This window comes from Pinus tabuliformis, chromosome 2_2 (genome assembly GCF_031772625.1).
Source record: "Pinus tabuliformis cultivar Carrire ecotype Pingquan chromosome 2_2, CPIR1, whole genome shotgun sequence".
Taxonomy (NCBI): Eukaryota; Viridiplantae; Streptophyta; class Pinopsida; order Pinales; family Pinaceae; genus Pinus; species Pinus tabuliformis.
Window position 1 is genome coordinate 1088255428 of NC_142300.1, and position 20298 is coordinate 1088275725.

Sequence of the window (20298 nt, forward strand, 5' to 3'; positions counted from 1 at the left end):
TAATATTGCACAAGGCAAACAAGAAGATTTTTGGTTCTTAGACTCAGGTTGTAGTAATCACATGACTGGAAACATTGAAATGTTTGCCAATCTGGATGAAAATGTGAAATCTGAGGTAACAACTGGAACTGATAGTAAGATATCCGTGAAGGGTAAGGGCAGAGTCAGTATCCAAGAAAGAAATGTAGAACAGATGATTGTGCCAGAGGTATATTATGTACCTAGTCTGAAATATAATCTTTTGAGCATTGGACAACTCATTGACAAAGGTTACAATGTGTTCTTCCAAGATGATATGTGTACAATCAGAGATACACCTCCAAGTAAGAAGATCATCGCACAGGTGCAGATGACTAGCAATAGAATGTTTCCTCTCAAACTCAGGGCAAATTTGAAGGAAGGTAGAACTATTGCAGCTGTAACACAAGAAGTCTTTCAGGAACAAGTGAAAGATGAGAATTGGTTGTGGCACTTGAGATTTGGACATCTCAATTTCGGAGGCTTGAATCTGTTGCATAGAAAGGGAATAGTAAAGGGATTGCCATTGATTGAGAAACCAGACAGCCTTTGTGAAGGCTGCATCTTGGGCAAGCAACACAAAGAAAGCTTTCCAGTAGGAAAGAGTATAAGGGCAAAAGCACCCTTGGAAATTGTTCACTCTGATGTGTGTGGACCGATGCAAATACCATCATTTGCCGAAAATAAATATGTTTTAACTTTCATTGATGATTACACCAGAAAGACATGGGTGTATATGCTGAAATAGAAGAGTGAGGTGTTTGAGAAATTCCGCCACTTCAAAACTCTTGTTGAAAAACAGTGTGGGCATTTTATCAAAGTGCTCAGAACAAATAGAGGAGGAGAGTACATCTCCAAAGACTTTCTGCGTTTTTGCAGAGAGAATGGCATACAAAAGCAGTTCACCGCGAGGTATACACCTCAGCAAAACGGTGTGGTCGAAAGAAAGAATAGGACCATTCTTGACATGGTCAGAAGTATGCTGAAGGCAAAACTCTTGCCACATGAGTATTGGGCAGAAGTTGTTACTTGCGCAGTTTATATCTTGAATAGATGCCCAACTAAAGCTGTCATGAATAAAATACCAGAAGAAGCATGGAGTGGTCAAAATAAAACTGTCACTCACATGAGATTATTCTGTTGTGTAGCATACGCACATGTACCGGATCAACTAAGGAAGAAGCTTGACAATAAGGGGGAGAAGTGTGTCTTTACTGGCTATTGTGAGGAGTCAAAAGCATACAAACTCTATAATCCATCCACCAAGAAATTGATAGTAAGAAGAGATGTGCAGTTCATTGAAGATGAAGCTTGGGATGGAAGCTTAGAGAAGACAGTGAATGTGAAGACAATTGTGTCTCACGAAGAAGAAGAGGAAGGGACAGCAACAAATAATCCTTCCTTGGTGGCTCCTCCTCCACCACAGCAAGTACAACAAACCACACCACAAGCTAGAATTCGAACAGCCTTGAGAAATCAAGGTAATGCTTCTCCAAGCACATCACAGGGATCAGAAATACCCTCAAGTTCGGATGGAACTCCAAGCACACCAAGAAGACCAAGATTCAGAAATCTGAATGAGATTTATGAACAAGGAGAGGTAAGTAATAATACCGGTCTGAATTCATTATTCACTTTGTATTTTCATGTTGATGACCCAGTTCATTTTGAAGATGCTGTAAATGAAGATAAATGGATTGAAGCAATGAATGAAGAAATTGGTGCAATTAAGAAGAGCAAGACATGGGAGTTAGTGGACCTCCCTGAAGGCAAAGATGCCATTGGAGTTAAGTGGGTCTATAAGACCAAAAGCAATGTTGAAGGCAAGATTGACAGGCACAAAGCAAGACTTGTTGTGAAAAGCTACAATTAGCGACAAGGCAAGGACTATGATGAAACCTTTGCACCAGTAGCAAGGATGGAAACAGTCAGAACAATGTTGTCTATTGCGGCACAACACAAATGGAAGATTTATCAGATGGATGCTAAATCTGCATTCCTAAATGGAGTGTTAAAAGAAGAGGTTTATGTTGAACAACCTCCGGGCTATGAAGTTGAAGGCCAAGAGCATAAAGTCTGCAAATTGAAGAAGGCTCTTTATGGGCTGAAGCAAGCTCCAAGAGCATGGTACAGCAGAATAGATGCTTATCTAATTGAGAATGGGTTTGACAAGTGTGATGGTGAACCCACACTCTACATAAAGGAGAATGACGGTAAGATTCTGTTGTTTTATATGTAGATGATTTGATTTTTACCAGCAATGGTGCTTCTCTCATTGCTGATTTTAAAGCAGTCATGAAAAGTGAATTTGAAATGACTCACTTGGGCTTATTTAGATATTTTCTTGGAATTGAAGTAGACCAAAGTGAAAATGGTGTTTTTATTTCTCAAGTTAAATATGTGGAAGCAGTGTTAAAGAGATTTAACATGCAGAACAACAAGGCAGCTGTGACTCCAATTGTAATGGGGTTGAAATTGACCAAAGAAGACATCAGCAAGGATTTTGATCCAAAATTATACAAGAGCATAGTTGGCAGCCTTATGTACTTAACTGCAACTAGGCCAGACATTATGCACGCTGTGAGTTTAATCTCCAGATTTATGGAAAGACCGAAAGAGACTCATTGGCAGGCAGCCAAGAGGATTCTAAAGTATGTGAATGGAATGAAGGGGTTTGGTATTTTATACTCCTCTTCTGAAAGTTTCATGTTGACAGGTTACACTAACAGTGATTGGGCTGGAAGTGTTGATGACAGGAAAAACACATCTGGATATGTGTTTCATATGGGATCGGGAGCTATCTCATGGGCTTCCAAGAAGCAACCAGTTGTGTCTTTGTCAACAACAAAGGCAGAGTATGTGGCAGCAACAGCAGCGGCATGCCAAGCAGTGTGGCTGAGAAGAGTTCTCAGAGATTTGTGTCATGAACAAGAAAAGGGCACAACCATTTACTGTGACAATAGCTCGGCAATAGCATTGTCTAAAAATTCTGTCCTTCATAAAAGGACAAAGCATATTGACACCAAATTTCACTTCATACGTGAATTGGTTAACAATGGTGAGATTGTTTTGCAGCACTGCAGAGTAGAGGATCAGTTAGCCGACATCTTCACAAAACCATTGGGAAAGAAAAGCTTTGATCATTTCAGGAAATGTCTGGGTATGATTGAACGCCCAGTAGTTGAAATTAAAGGTGAGTGTTGGAATATTAATTCCAACTACTGTGCAGCGACAGCGATTTGCTACTTCATGGAAATACTCTATCGGGAGGCAAAAACACTCCAAAACCATCAAAAATCAAAATCGCAGTCTTAAAGGTTCAATTGGCAACAGCCGTTGGATCTGGCCGATCAACGATCCAAATCGCATCAGCAGATCACAATCGGAGGAGACAGGCTAGAGCAGTAGCAATGCAGGACATCGCCGATGCGATATCGCCGATGGGCGAATTGGCGAGTCGACATATTTGGCATACTCTGATGTTGCTGCCACATTCAATGCACGCTTATCACAATATCGCACCATCGCTTATCACAATATCGCACCATCGCATATGTGCCATTCAAACACTCTTCCCGGCCGCAAGCGAAACGTGGGTATTTATCTTGCTAGGGTTTTCTATGATATCTAATCTCTCCCGAATCTACACATTTTCAACAAATCACCGACCCGCAAACCGTTTCATATCTTATCTCTCTCGAATCTCCACGTTCTGAGCAAATCACCCACCCGCGTTTGATAATTTGGTGGATGCTCATAAATATATGAGCAGGGTGTTTGCTTTTTATTTTTATTTTTATTTTTTTTTTAGTTTTTTTGAGTTGTTTTTAGTTTAATTTTTATAAAATTTAATAAAAATTCACTGAAATCACAAGTTTTATGATTATGATTAATCTTTACACAATCAAAATATTTAGAAAGTTTTTCAAAATACTAAATCAATTTAAATAACATAAATCAAAATTTCAAATCAAATTCTTCCACAATTCTAACACCAAAAAATTATAAAAAACAACTCTATTTCCATGCTCCTAAACATGTGCTCAAATGTTGTCAAAGTAGTACACCTCCTCCCTGTGTTATAAATGACATCTTTGAACTCGATCAAATATGGTTTTAATTTTTTAACGCCCTCGCACATGAAAATGATCACCGATCGAAAAATAAATATATTGAATATTTCTTTTAAATCTTACTTGTTGATCTATATTATTAAACAAAAAATACACTGTTTTAAATAAATAAGGAACTGCCAAAACTACTCAATAACCATTTCGAGATTTAGTATTTAATTTAAATTGCAAGTAACGTGCCGGATTGTTACAAAAGGAATTTGGTATCCGTTCATCAAATATTTCAAAAGGTTTGAAGTACAATCCAACATACGTTCTCGTAAGTGCATGGGTTAAATTTGTTCGGTAATTATTAGTTTAATTAATTATTTATTTATTTAATGGTTGGTTTGAATATTTTAAAAGATTGTAGATTAAGAATGGTATTGAAATAGGTAAAGGATAGTTTATAGGAGTGGGGAAATGTAAAAAATAATAATAAAATGAAATTTATGGATAATGAAATATAATAGAAATTTGATTTTTTATATAATTTTTAAAGAATATGGTATGATTTTAAATTTATGAAGAAAATTATATTAATATAAATGTGTCAAAATAATGATAATTTTTGTAAACACAAGGTATATAGATGAGGAGTTTAATTTTTTTGGGTTTTCTAAATGGAATGAAATAAATTTTAAATGTAAATCGGATTGCATAAGGTTGGACAGGGATTCAAGGTTCTTGAAAATGTGTTTTAATACAAAGGGTGAAAGGAAATTACAATGTTTGATGTTGACAGAGAAGTCTTTGATAGATTCTTGCTCGCTTAAAAGTGTCAAAAATAGCAGAATCTCATTTATTAAATCAAACCTGAGCAGCTCACAAGTGTGGAACAACACCCAGAGACTGCCTCTGTAGTGCACGCTCTGTCTTACATGCATTACATGAGAAATATATATAATTTACATACAATTAAGGAAGTTGAAACAAAACCCTAGAAAAAATAACAAACTCCTAATCTAAGGTTTGGTTTGAACTGTCACTCCACTAAGATATTTCTTCATTAATCTCAACACTCCCCTTAATGGAGAAATGGATTCATAGATATGACTAACACTTCCCTAAACAACTCAAACTTGATTCTACCAAGAGGGTTCGTAAAAATATTAGCAGCATTGTCACAATTATTACAATACTCATTATGGATTTCTTTTCACTGAACTTTCTCCTAAAAAAATGAAACTATGTATCGATATGCTTTGTGCTTTTATGAAATATTGGGTTATTTGCAAGTTTGATGGAGCTCTTTTTGTCAAATTTGATCATTGTTTCAACCTTTTGTTCTTCTCGAGCATCAAGGAGAAGTCTCCTCAACCAAACTGCTTCACATGTTGCTACACACATGGACTTTTAGCCCCAAGGGCAGTTTTGGAGCTAAAAGCCCATATTAATTCAATTTTTGTAATATAATTGTAAAGACTCTGCATTTTGTGGTCGCAGAGCGCGAAGGTGTATGTGTCAAAAAGGGTAGTCCGCCCTTAGTTTTGTAAAGTAAAGTCAGCTGTAAGAGACCTACCCATGGTATGCAGACAATGGGATTGTATAAAAAGAGCTAAGCTCTAAGTAGTTAGGGAAATCAGAATAGAATGGCAGATCATATAATAGAGTGATAGCTATGAAGAAGAAGTCTAAGTCTTGGGTCGTAACGTAGGTAGAGGCTCTACAGCTGAGTGCACAGAGGCCTAGGGTAGAATCTATAGCAAAGTGCGTGAACCCTTGTAGCTGTGTGCGTAGGGTGGACAGAGTCTCTAAAACACTTAGAGGATATTAATAAAAGGAGTTATTCTACCATTTTCTGTGTCTTGTTCTGTTGATGCAATTGGATATTTTATGTATGAACTTTCTTTATTATGCTTATATGATGTGAGAATGAATGGAATTACATTGAATAATTTAACACAATTACAAATATGTGCTTCCGTGGTGTTAACTTTAAGTACTTGATGAAATAAGCGAATCACTTAGGATAATTTGGGAATATGCACGACACACTTCCATAGCAACACGAAAGTACCTAAGCCACAGGTTAGGCCTACGCGAAGGTTAACCGTATACTTTCGCGAAGGTATTGAAGGCTACAATAGAGGGTTTTTCGTGCAAGCCCTAGAGTGAAGCCACATGCACAAAGGTAGTGATAGATAGAATCAAATGACATCACAACCATCTCAAGGTGCAAAAAAATTGTTCCAACATTCCCTCATATTGCTTCGAGTGAGACTTTAGTCCGCGTTATGTGGGGTGATGCCGAAAGGGCTAGTAGTGTAGGGATTTGTTTGGCTAACTAACACTAAACCTCGATAAGGACCCCTCAAGCCAAAAATGACTTTCCAACACATTTACTGAGACATAAAGACCATCCAATACATTTGAATGCAATATGTATCAGATGTCGTCATTACAATATTCGCTTGAATCTGCATAAGTGTGTTTTCTATGTGTAATATGATCGATAACTAGGATATTTCATTTCAAAGGAAGGCATTTGTGTTGATCCGTTGAAGGTTGAGGCTGTTTTGAGTCTTCCTCCTCCTAATCTATGCCAACTCCAAAGTTTGCAAGGGAAGGAAAACTTTCTACATCGATTTATCCAGAACTATGCCAAGTTGACTAAAGACTTTACTCAACTTTTGAAAAAGAGAATATCATTTATCTGGGATGAAGTGGATCAAAATGTCTTTGATTCATTTAAGTATGTGTTTACCTACACACCGTTGTTGCATCCTCCCTATTATCACATAGACTACTTTTTATACTTAGCCTTGTCTGATGCCACCATTGGCATGGTTCTAGTTCAAGAAGACGAATCAAAATAAGAGCATGTGATATATTAGTTAATTCATAATTTGATCACAATTGAAACAAAATATACACATGTGGAGAAATTGGTCTTGGCAGCTATTCAAGCTGTCCAACGTTTTCGTCACTACATTCTATTGCACAAAAATATTGTCATTTCCGATTGCAACCCCATGGTTTACATTATTACCACACAATTGATGGGGGGAAATTATTCTAAATGGATAGTGATCCTACAGGAATTCAATTTGGAATTCATTAAATCCAAATCTAAGAAATCATTGGTATTTGCTGAATTATTACATGACTTTCCCTGTACGGAAACAGAAAATGTGGCAGAGGATTCACTTCCATATGAATCTCTCTTTCTAATCAGTACTTCAGATCCCTTGTATGGAGATATATATCATCATTTATCTTTCAACCTAGACATTTTGGCCAGAACTGAGTCAAATTGATCGTCGTTATATCTGATATCAATCCCAACAATAAAATATTGTTGGCGATAAAATTAATCATCGTGGTTCTCATTCTATCTTCAGATGATGTTTAACTCACAAGGAAGATGAAATGGCATTTAATGAATACCATTATGGAGCTTCTGGCAGTCACATGTCACAGTTTTCCACTACTCAAAATATCCTGTGCGTGGAGTATTTCTGGCATTCTATGATCAAAGATTGTATAACTATAGTTCAGAAATACCATAATTGTCAAATATATGATCGAAAAATGCATTCACATCCAACTCCTCTTCACCCAATCGTTGGTGTCTATCCTTTCGCTAAATGTGGTATCTATTTTCTTACATGTAACCCTCACTCGGTTGAGGGACATGGGTACATTATCCTCGCGGTAGATTATTTTCCGAAATGGGTAGAGGCAAGACCTACATATAAGGATGATGGTGAAAAAACATCCATTTTCATTTTCAATCATGTAATTGCTCGGTTTGGAGTTCCATAGGCCATCATCATGGACCATGGTTGCCAATTTTGAAACTATATCATCATCGATCTTACTACGAAGCTAGGTCTACGTCATGACAATTCTACTCCATATTACCTGGAGGAAAATGGAAAAGTGGAATCACTTAGCAAGGCTTTCACCACCATGATTAAATGCATTATTGAGACTCATAAATAAGATTGGCATCTAATTATCTATTCACCCTTGTGGGCATACCATACCACAACAGAAACTTTGACTGGTTTTACTCCTTTCTAGCTCATTTACGACATGGAATCAGTTCTACCGATTGATTGCAACATACCATCTTTGCAGCTAGAAATTGAACTATTACCAGCCACTTTTGCTGAAGAGGAACATTTCCTGTACTTAGCACGCCTTGATGAGACTCGTCGTGATGTTGCATTAGTTAGGAGTCCGGAAAGAAACAAGTTAAAGCACAGTATAATCAAAATCTCAAACCTCCTTCATATGCAGAAGGTGATTTAGTCTTCATCTATGATCAAGAGAATAATAAGTAAGGCGTTGGTAAATTCGAGCCTATGTGGCATAGCCCTTATGTTGTAAAATGTGCACTTGCAAAAGAGGCCTATGAACTAGTTGGTTATGACAGAATTCATTTTTGAAATACCATAAATGGTCTTTTCCTAAGGAGATATTATGCTTATATTGTTTAGTGAAATATTTGTATATCACTATACCATAGTTTACGTGTGGCAGTTTTTAGCACCTTTTTATTATTTTCCACTACCTCCCGCTCATCTTGCGTTAAACTTGATTGTTAGATGTTGATGCTCGCTCAAGATTACATTGCCTTCATTCATGGTGCTAGTTGCCATACTCATAATTTATCTTCTGTGGCCTCGACCATTTATTCACTCACATATGAGTTAGTTTATATTCACGGGATATGCCATGGTCAAACAAAGAAAAATATTGCCGAATATAGCATAGTCATTGAGCTAATATCTGATGCCATTTCATTTGGAATTTTTTTATTGATCATTAGTTTAGATTCACCACTCGTGGTATTAAATTTGAATGGTGTTTATTCAGTTAGAAGGGCTTCCATGTTAAATATGTTTCTACAGGTTCCTCTCTTGGAAAGAGAATTTGATTATATTGAGTATCAACATATTCCAAGAAATTTAAACACATTAGCAGATGCATTAGCTAATTGTGTTGGATTGGAACTGTAAAACATTTGTAAAGAATTCAATGCAATATTCATTCATATCTTGTACAAGATATATTAAAATAGAAGTAGTAGTTTTCATTAGATAAGTGTTTGTAAAAAGTGTGGCTTTTACAAAAAATGTCATCCAAAGACATGAGGCCTCATGGCCTTTATTTTCTGAACATGTTGATACATAATAAAAAATAGAAATTCTCGCCCTAAGACTAGCAACTATGCATGATGATTATCATGGTAGCATACAATAGCACGTTCTACAAGTCGTAGCAAATGGCTAGTAGGTTGAGGAGCCCCTGTCGTATACCTCTAGTAGTAAAGAGTAAAATCATCTATCGTAGCATCCAACATGTCCAAGGTCAACCTCTCAAGGTTGTGCTCTATCTCTGGCGACGTCTTTGATGCATCTGGGTTCGATATTATGCGAGCTATTGGTTGCTCACCACGCATATCATATCTATGTCATCAAGTTGGTCTCACTGGGGCCACATCTGCATGATCATTTCAAATAATTAGTTTTGGATGCCAATAAAATAACAAAAAATATCAAATTTTAAAAATCAACCAAAATGTGAAGTTTTACCTACATCACACCACAACATCCTAGGAGGTAGTGGCATGACCTGAACTCCTATGTAGTCCATCCCTGCATATGAAAAATATCCAATCATAATGATCTAATTTTCAGGAATAAATTAATCATTTGTCCTTCGCCACCTCCATTGCATTCCATAAGTGTAACCCAATTCAACATGCGACAGTCACAAGGCCCTCCTCTCTGTACAACTACCTCTGGAGCTAGAAGAGGAATCTGTTCCAAATAAAATGAAATAACAAGGGCACCGTAACCAAAATTTTTGAGTTTTTGAATTCTAACCCTGGTTATTTTCCTCTTCAGATTGGAACCTACAAACTCATTCCAGTTAAATATGGTAGGTTGCAAACACTTTACATCAGTTCGCATCTGAGTCTTTGTGAGATGCACTATGATGCAACCGTGCAATAGTGAACCTGAAAGCTTTCAAAGGAAGTTGTGTTATGGCCTTGATGTCAATCCTACCATCTTCGAGAGTCGCCCTTGAGTACAATGTTGTAGCAAATAGGTGACATTTGTTTCACCACCTTGCTTATGCCCATACAGATTGACTTCCACCCCATGGCATGGAATTCCACTCAAGAATTAAATTTCATCACCCTCAATGACAAGTCTATTGTCTCTGACTACGAAACATTCTTCTTGAATGTTCCACTTTCCCATCATCCATTCTATCAAGTCTAATGGGGCCTCCGTGGCCGGAATGGTAAAAAACTTGTACAAGCGAGAATTTGTCAAGGTCTATATGGTTGTTGGGTCATCTAGAGTAGATATGTCTTGCTCTCCATACTCACATTCTCTCCACTCCATATTTGTGGTTCAGAATCCTACAAATAAACATAAAATATCATTAGGAGTAATCGAGGAGAAAATTAGCAAAGAATTTGGGCATTTTCTATGTTATTTTTATGCCCTTCACATTGTGTGCAAACCAATTTTGTGAATAGTATGCATGTGTGTGGTTTCTTCCTTAGGAGCTACACACATATAGATAAAAAACTACTCGATGTGTGTAGGCCCGATAAGGGCAATGTGCGCACATCGAGGGTAAAATTTATTTTGAAAACCCTCCCCAAAAAACCAAAATCTAGACTGAAATGCTAAATAAAAGGCATCAAAATGAAGATATTGGAGTGATAATCTACCTAGAGAAGACGACTCATGTTTTGGCCCAATGGTTTGTCTAGAATCAGCTTCACAAGTTTCTCATAAAAATTACCTCTATCACTCTCAAATGGTTAAAAACACAAATGGTGAAAACGCTTTACTTTTTGGGTTTTTTATAAGTTTTAAGGCCTATTTAAATATTATTTTTTCTATTACCTTTTTAAAATCCAATTTTACAATGTTTTTAACTTTATTTTTTAGCAGAGATAATTATTTCAAGTTTAAGTGTGCAAGTTAAAGGATATTTACGAAAACAAACCATTTTGGTATTAAGTATATTTTTATCACTTTTTTCAAACTCGTTAAAAATTACGAAAAAGTGAAACCCTAAAGTTCTTTTTACGACCTTTTCAGACTCCTTAAAAATGAAAAGATCAGTGAGTAATTGATTGTTTGAACTTGTAAAACGAAATGAACAGCCATCTATTCAAAATAGGTTTACCCCTTTTACAGAGTCAACTAGGCTATTTATAAAAAATGTATATGTTGACTAGTCATGTTCAATAGAGTTCTCTTCTGCATCATTTTATCATTTTTTAGGATTCAGTGACTAAATTTACAAAAAAGAACACTCTGGAGTTTACTTATGTTTTTTCCTTACTCCCTAAAACTAAAAAACATTGAGCTTTTATTTATCCAAGCTCATTAAAATTTACGCTGAAAGAACTAAATGAGCTTTCTTTTTATGTCTTATCAAACTCTTTAAACATAAAAATGACATCGAGTTACCCCTTCACTTGACTCATCAAAATTAAACAGTGCAGGACTCGTTAAGCATGACAAGACCAAACCGCTCCTTCTTAGGGTTCGTTATAAACTACTTGGAGGACTCATCCGTAGGATGAGCTTACACGACAAGCATATGTTATCCTCCTCAATATTGTAAAAAATAAATAGGTACTTACGAGTAATGGTGGGGGAAAAGTGAGAAAGAATCTTTATTTTATATTTATAAAAGGTAGCATGTCACTCTTGAACATGAAACTTCATCACTTTCATGTCCAGGTTGGGAAATCCATTTGCCTCTCAGTTGATCATACCTCATTGAAAGTCTTCAATTGGTTTGGGTTAAACAAATTTATTTGAATGATGTCAAGTCATTGTGTCATGTCTCTATATGTTCAAGAGAAGTTCAACCTCAGTCAAATTATGTTGCCAATAGCCTTCAGTTGCATTAACCATCCCTGATTCAGTCCTAGATTACTCTAAATTTTTGTTCTTCAAAACTACACATGAATTTTGTGTTGTAGGTCATCCTGCAACGGGTCGCTTCCTGTCGACTTCAGCTCACTATCTAGGAAGTTGATCTAGAAACCTTCAATACCTTCAAGCCTTCATGCATTAATGACAGGTTTCTCCAATTCGATGACAGGTTCTCATCATTGGCCTTTGATCGAACGATTCTACGAGTTTTCGACATCATCACATCTATTCACACTTCATAGATTGTACTGGAAGTACCTTAAGATCCACTGTCATTATTGGTGGTTTCTCTCACACTTATTAACACTTCACATCACTGACCAGTAATCAAGTGCTTCCTACCATGTTTAACTATGAGACATTCACTCGCATGGCTAGATTTCTACTACAGATTGAGATCAAGACCCTCGATCTAGTTTCATCCATCCAAGCTGTGTGGAGTTATTAAATATTCATTATTGTGAAGATATATCCATTGATGGTTGCATCCATACTATGTCGTCTATTGACATGGATCTTCACATGTATTTCCATACTGTACTTTGAGACATTTATGTTCTGAGTATGGGAATTCATATCTCAACAATTATATTATGTATTACATTGTAAATTTGTTTGATTGTTTCAGGTCTCTGATTGCAATATCTAACCCAAACATTGGCATGATAAAATACTTAAGTCATAATAATATCTTTTTTGTCTTTGCGCTTTAGGGGGAATCTATTACACGTCATTTTGTCACATTAGGTAGATGAACATCAATTTAGAACTTTCACTATCCACAAATGTGTCCCAAAAACATTCTTCTGCAAAGTTAGAATCTAAATCATCCCAAAGAAAGTGGAATTCCTAGATCCCATTGTACAAAACCCTATTTTTGGCTACCTACGTAGTTCGCTAGTTGACTTATGCGCATATGTAGAGAACACCATTAAAGATACACATAAGTACGCATTGTCTTACATTGGGACCTATGAACATGACATAATGAATGTAGAAATAAAAAGTAAAGTCTAGAAGCATTTTTGGAGCATCTATCCCAACCAATAAGCTTCGAATAGGTGCCTATTCAATATTGATCCCTCCCATCATGCATTAAATCCTATTCCTTTGTGGAACCTCTCTCCCTCTATTAGTGGATCTCATCCCTTGGAGAATAGATCCAAAACTTCCCATTTTGGCCTATAAAGCTACTATAGGTCTAAGGATTGGAAGAGGATTGTTGGAAGTAGCTTTACGATGTTGATATTATTTTGGAACTCTATTCTTACAAGGGAGAGGCTTGGAGATTGTAGAAGCAACTTGCAACATCAAGGCTATATGTTGTAAGTAGTTTCTTGAGTTTGTTAATATAAAAAAAATTGTTATTTCTCAATTACATCTTCGTTGATCTAATTTGTAGGATTCCTTGATCATCTACATACATTGTGATTTCATATTAATCAATTTATAATATATAATTGGTTAATTAGTATATTTATCTCTTTGGTTATAATTTTGATGCTTTAATCTCTTGTTTTTCTCTGTTTATGCAGAGATCTTTCAATACATTATGGAGAAGTAATGGGGAGTGATGAGAGGACATCTAAAGCATTGAGGAGTGAATGGTGGAATGATTTGGAGAGTAACCCATTAATCATTTCATTTAATATGTAAGAAGCCTATATCGTTATATTTGCTTTCAGTCAATCAGAGTCCATAGAAAGTTAGAAGTTCTTGTTTCTTTGTTACTAAGGTTCTTTGAAGTCTAGGGAGATTGCTCTTGTCTTCAAGAGAGATAAGTCCGCATAACACAATTATTCATGGAGCATGTTCTTTATAAAATTAGAAAAAGAAATGCCATCTCAACTGAAATATATTTAGCAACAATAAAATGAACACAAGTCTATTAATATACTAATATTTTGAGTATATCATATATGCCATATCTATCCCAAAAGAAGTTTTGGTTTCAAACGTTATGGTTAATAACTATAGTTCTTATCATTGTTTACTAATCAAGGTTATGAATTTTCAACTCATTTTTTTATATATAATATTTTCACAATTTCACAACAACAAAGAATGATATAAAGTCAAAAATTGAAGTAAAAGTTGGTGATGTTTAATAAGATTATGGTATTGTATGATACACTCTTTTCACCCGCCTAACAAAGTACTGTGATGTGATTTCTAGTTATAATATATTTAAATAAAAATGATACATTTATTTTTTTCCCAATCATAATGCAAAAACACCATTCTACTCTATAGAGGTTGGTTGCAACTAAGATAAAATTTTACAAATTTAATTATTTTTCTGACCAAAATAACATTAAAACAAGACAGATTTCAAATAATTATTGTTGATTTTCATGCGGGAACATGCTCTCAAACTAGTTACTACAGCACAGGAAAATTGCTTTGAGGTATATGCCATCAAATATTCTCTTTGCTGATTATCAACCATCAAAATAGTCCAACATTCAGAAATGATATAATACATATTTCTTTATATAAAATCGTAGGGATCGATAGGCTCAAATTCAGTCACCTTTTTCGTCGATATCTAATTTAACTTCTCAAACTTCAATAAATTTTAGATTTATTAAATCATACGCGTAAATAGGACCATAGTGAGCCACCTTGATCCTTGAGAGCATATTTTGGGCCTCATTCTTCCAATCCAACGTTCTTTAATCTGAAACCCTAATCTTCTACGTTACGCTGACGTTTAAAAATTCTATCGATCGGCGAATCCTCCATTTACCCTACGTGTCGCGACACTCCGGCAACCCTAGTTGTCTCGACCCTCGGTTTCCTTTGCAACTAACTCCCATTTCCCTTCTGCGTTTTCTTTCAACGACTCCACATTTCCTCTTCTGCCCACCGTCTCTACGAAAAATGATAAATTCCCAATAAGATGATAAACTCTTGAATATGGTCACATTTATATTAATGAGCGCTTTAACCAACTATATTTAAATTTAAACTCGTGAATGTAATAATCATATATTCTATATAAATACCATACTAAAATCTTAAATAAATATTATTGAAAACTTAATATGTCAAATTAGATATTACAAATCAAGTTAATAATTATAATATATTTAAATCATGATTTTTTATTTTTTTCCATTCAAAATGAAGAACACTCACTATGACACCACCATCTTACTTAATATAGAGATGGGTTGTAATTAAGTCAAAATTTTATAATTTTTTATTATTATCCTAACATTATCAGGTACTTTTAATACATTTTGTTTAGAGAATAAATTTTGTTTGTTTTAAAATGTGATTTTTATTTTAGTTATTTTACATTAAAACTTAATATTCATTGAATTGTTTTATTCATTGAATTGTTTTAAATATAAAATTTAAGGTCAAAACAATATAGAAAAGTATTCTAAGATAAAAATATTTAAAGACAAATTTTTATATTTAAGACAAGTTTGGGACAAAAATATTTTAAGACAAATCTTTATATTTAAGATAGTTTGAGACAAAAATATTTCAAGGCAAAACTTTATATTTGAGACAAAGTTTGAGCAAAAAATATTTTAAACAAAAATTTATATTTAAGACAAAAATATTTTAAAATTTTATATTTAAGACAAAACTTCATATTTGAGACAAAAGACAAAACTTTATATTTAAGACAATGATCACTTAAGACCATGGAAATTAAGAAGAAATATATTTAAGAAAGTTAACAATTAAGACAAAACCATATCAATTTAAGACAATATTATCTAACACCTACAAAATTGACTCTCACTATGTGCTTGTGTGTGCCCTAAGTTTGGGAGCTTGCAGACCACTACTGTGTCGCACCTATACCGAGGTTGATATTTCACTTACCATTCACACTATGTTATATAAAGATAACAGTTTGTTGGGCTCTTCATTTTGTGGGGGTAACCAACTTTGAAGAAGGAAACAACTTTTCTTAGTAAGATTTCCTTACATCAATTCCTCTTTTCTCCCTTCGATCTCTATTGATACGATTAGAGACAATTTGTCTGTCGTTGCATTCAGGTAGTTTGCATAGAGATTCCATGACTAGATATGGAAGAATTATACTATTAATTTTTGGAAACAAATATTCAAACCATACGAAATTTAATCATATCATTTTTTTTCTTTTATATTATATTTTTCCTTTTTCATTAATCATTTTAATTAAATATAAAATTAGATGCTAATCATATTATTTTTTTAATTAATTATAAAATTAAATTATAACATTTTGAAATGTTAGAATATTTTTAACTAAATTTTAAGTATTCAATTTAACACATGTTTATTTAAAAATTATATTAAAAATTACATAAAGAATAAATTAAAGATAATTTGATTTCAAAAAAATTACAATATACATACCACATTCTAAAAATATAATAAATAAATAGATTAAAATTATTATGGTTTTGTTGGCCTAATTCACATGGATTTGAACTTTGAATCTTATACTTTTACATAATACTTCATAATAAGCAGATTGTCAATTGAATTAGACTCCATGAAATATTTTTTTTTAAATATGTGAAAATCTCCTTCATATAATTTGCAAGAAATTAGATACAGTATAACAATAAAATAAAATAAAATACTCTTAACTTTTTTCTACTTATTTATATATATATATATATATATATATATATATATATATATATATATATATATATATATATATATATATATATATATATATATATAAAATATAATATGCAGTTTAGTATTTTTTCATATTAATTTCTTGTTAGGTATTAAGATTTTGGTAAATATTTTCATCTAGTAATTAGAAAACCATTAATGCATTATTAAGAAAATATTACTATTAATAATTGATATCATTTCAAACTAGGGAATTATGACTATGTGATTTAATTTCCTCCCTTAATAGACATATCTATTAATAAATTATGAAGGAGGTTGAAAGAGTAGTTGTAGCATAAACTTTAATTTAACCTAAAAGCCCATTTTCATGCCCCTACAATCACCCATACCAGAGGTTGACTACCAAGATGGCCGATCAATATAGGTTTGTGGTGCATCGTGACTCATTTCACTTATCGATTTTATCAATTTGAAACTACATGATTCCATACTACACCTCGCTTTTTATATTTCACTATTATTAAAATTCATAGGTTTTGCACTTATTGAAGTATGTAGATAATCATTCCATACAATTATTCCTTAATATAACCAATATGAAAATGATATGAATGAAAAATATCTTATACAATCAACAACCCAAATAGCCTAACAGTTGTCAAGTATTCAAATGTGTTACAACCAAGTGAACTCTAGTCCCATATAGCAAATTAAAAATTATAAGAGCACATAATTCATACAAACCTATCCCCAAATTCCCTATTTGATTTGTTGTCATTGATCAAAACTTTGTCATAGATAATAAAAATTAAAAATTAAAAAAATTCACTTGATAGAAATAGTAAGTAATCTTGTATGCATGCAATGTATGAAGAGTTAATTTAAGTAAATGAAAGAAAGTTAAGTCTAATATTAGAAGTCAAGTGAGCTAGGGTTAAAAAGTTAATGCCTTGTCAAGAAAAGCTAATTTAAGGAAAAGAAAAATGTTGATTTATGCTAAAGTGAAGTTAAAAAAGTTTAGTTAAAGTGTGAAGTCATAGTTTGCATGACGAAAATAGACTTAGAGTTTGTATGATTCCATATTTAGAAAGTTTAGTGCTTTTATACTCATTGTTGGATCATTATAATGTGAAGTAAGAAGAGAGAATAACAACAGCTCGGTGGGTGTATATGAGAGAATAATTAATGAATAAAACTTCTTTATTCAAGTAGAATCTTCTGTACTTATTTCTTGTGTTTTCATGTTTATCTCTACCTCTAAATAACAAAGTTTGCATCCATTAGTCCATAAATAGAAAATAGAGCTCTTTGAGAGTTTGTAAACCCAACTCCTAAAATATTATGATGAATAGCCTACATAGCCACCAACATATCAAGAGGAAAGAGCCACCACCATTGACCAAAGAAGGTGTCTCCACTGTAAGTTGTAGCCATGAGCCTCCATAAGAACTTGTGTAGAAGATCTTAGCAAATTTGCTAGCAGTTTCTGGGAGCCAACGTTCAATTAAAGGTTAAAATTTATAGTTTTAAAGATAATCAAGTGTATGCGACGTTCATTTCTAGAAGTATGATACAATAAGGAAAGAGGACAAAAGACAAAATAAAGATGACAATCATGGGTCAGAAAAAAAGATTGAATCAAACCAAGAAAAGAAATCAAAAGGAAATGCTAAAGTATTTTAAAGAGCTCATAGAGGTTCTCACAAAAATCGGGGAATATAAAAGACAAGTAGATGAAGTAGAACAATTCAAGGATGAATCAATTAGGATAAATCTGGTAACACTTCCAAAATTTAAAGGTAAAAATTTTCATTTTAGGGAATTGTCAAAATGAAAATTTTTCTTTCATGTAAAGAGTTGATTGAGTATGAGTCTAATAATCCATATCATGAAGTATGTGATACCTTAGTATTGGATCTTATAAAACATGCATTGGATGAGAAGTCCTTATGTGAGGTATAAAAGGGTACATCTTCCGAGGAAGCATGGAAGACCTTGGAAGTAGAATTTGCTATAAAGGAGAGTGACATAAAACAACAAATTTTGTTACAATTTGTTCCATGTGGAGAAATATTTTTTAACCATGGTGTTGGATGTTCCATTTGTTTTTATGATAATTAATTTGATATTACATTAAATATTCAACATGATTTTGTCAATTGTTACATCCATGGGCTCATGTGTAGCTAATATGGCATTCTCTCTCCAAATTGTACCATGGTGGAGTCCTCATTTGAATGTAGATTTATATTTCGTTCTCTACAAAAAGAAATAGTTATAAACAAAATGATAGTACAAAGTCCTTTGCCTTTTCTCTAATCATCAAAATGTATCTTCACAATGCCCCATTCCATCAAAGCTAACCAACAAAAAGCAATGAAAATTCTCTTGAAATGTATTCTCTGAAGTACCAAACCACCTTGCATCCATTTGCTTCATTGTCCTCTTTCTTGCAATTAGATAATACATCAGTTAATTAAGAATAATGAAGATAATATTTAACCATCATTGTACATTTTCTTGCAACTAGAAGAGATATCAATTAATTAACAATAATGGAGATAAGATTTGACCAATGAGCTATGGTTAAGATTCATTTATTATAGAATATAAGATTTAAAGGAACTTCTAATTTTCCATTTGGAATATCATTTTTTTATACAAATATGCCTAGTATCTTGTGCTCTCCAATTTGAGGTTTTGGGATATTCTTATGATACAATTTCATAGTATCATAAGAGGTCCACAAAGTTGGAAAAAACCTTACAATGTAATCCAATGTCCATAATTTCAATGGGCTGAAGCAATGGCCCAGGCCATTAAATTAAATCTATAATAAACTCTACCATTGTGAAGCATCCCAAAGATGAGAAGATCATAGATTCAAATTTTTTACCTTGTTTATTAGAATTTTATTTCAATTGACCAAAATTCACAATCCCATAAACATTTTCCATTCTATCAGAGAACCAAAATAAGTAAACAACATAGGGAAATGAATGTGAACTATAGCAATATATGTATGCAAAGCTTGATACAACATGGTTCCACATAAGTGATTCTACAAATCTTCTGAATTTGATGTGAGCATTCAAAAAAAAAAATTGTGTCAAATTTCAAGCCAACTGTCATCCATGTTGGATATGATTATTTCTCAATGAACAGACTAAGGTCATGTTTTTCATGCATACACAATATATCCTTGGTCATATTCCAAATTCTAAAAAATTCCATTTTATTTTCCTCATTAGCTCCAATCAACTTCATAATCTTTGGAAATGAGACAGATGTAAAATATCGAATTTGCACGTGTTACATTGTTGATTAGCAGACATACAACCTATATAGATGAAGTAATTTCATAAGGAGTATGATTAGGTAGAAAATATCTAAGTTACATTGCACAAACATGTAGAATGTCTGATGGAAACAATGCAAGTTTCAACAAGCTAAGAAGCAATGCAAGTCTAAACAAGCTAGGAATTCCCTTAGCATCAATGACACCTATATGAGAAGAAATTATAAGGTAGAGTAGTCAAGGCTTCTTCTCAAATGGGACAATTACATTTCAAATTTCTTTTATGGATCAAGTCCATACAATTCCCGTAACTGGAATGAGCCTTTTCCATCTATTG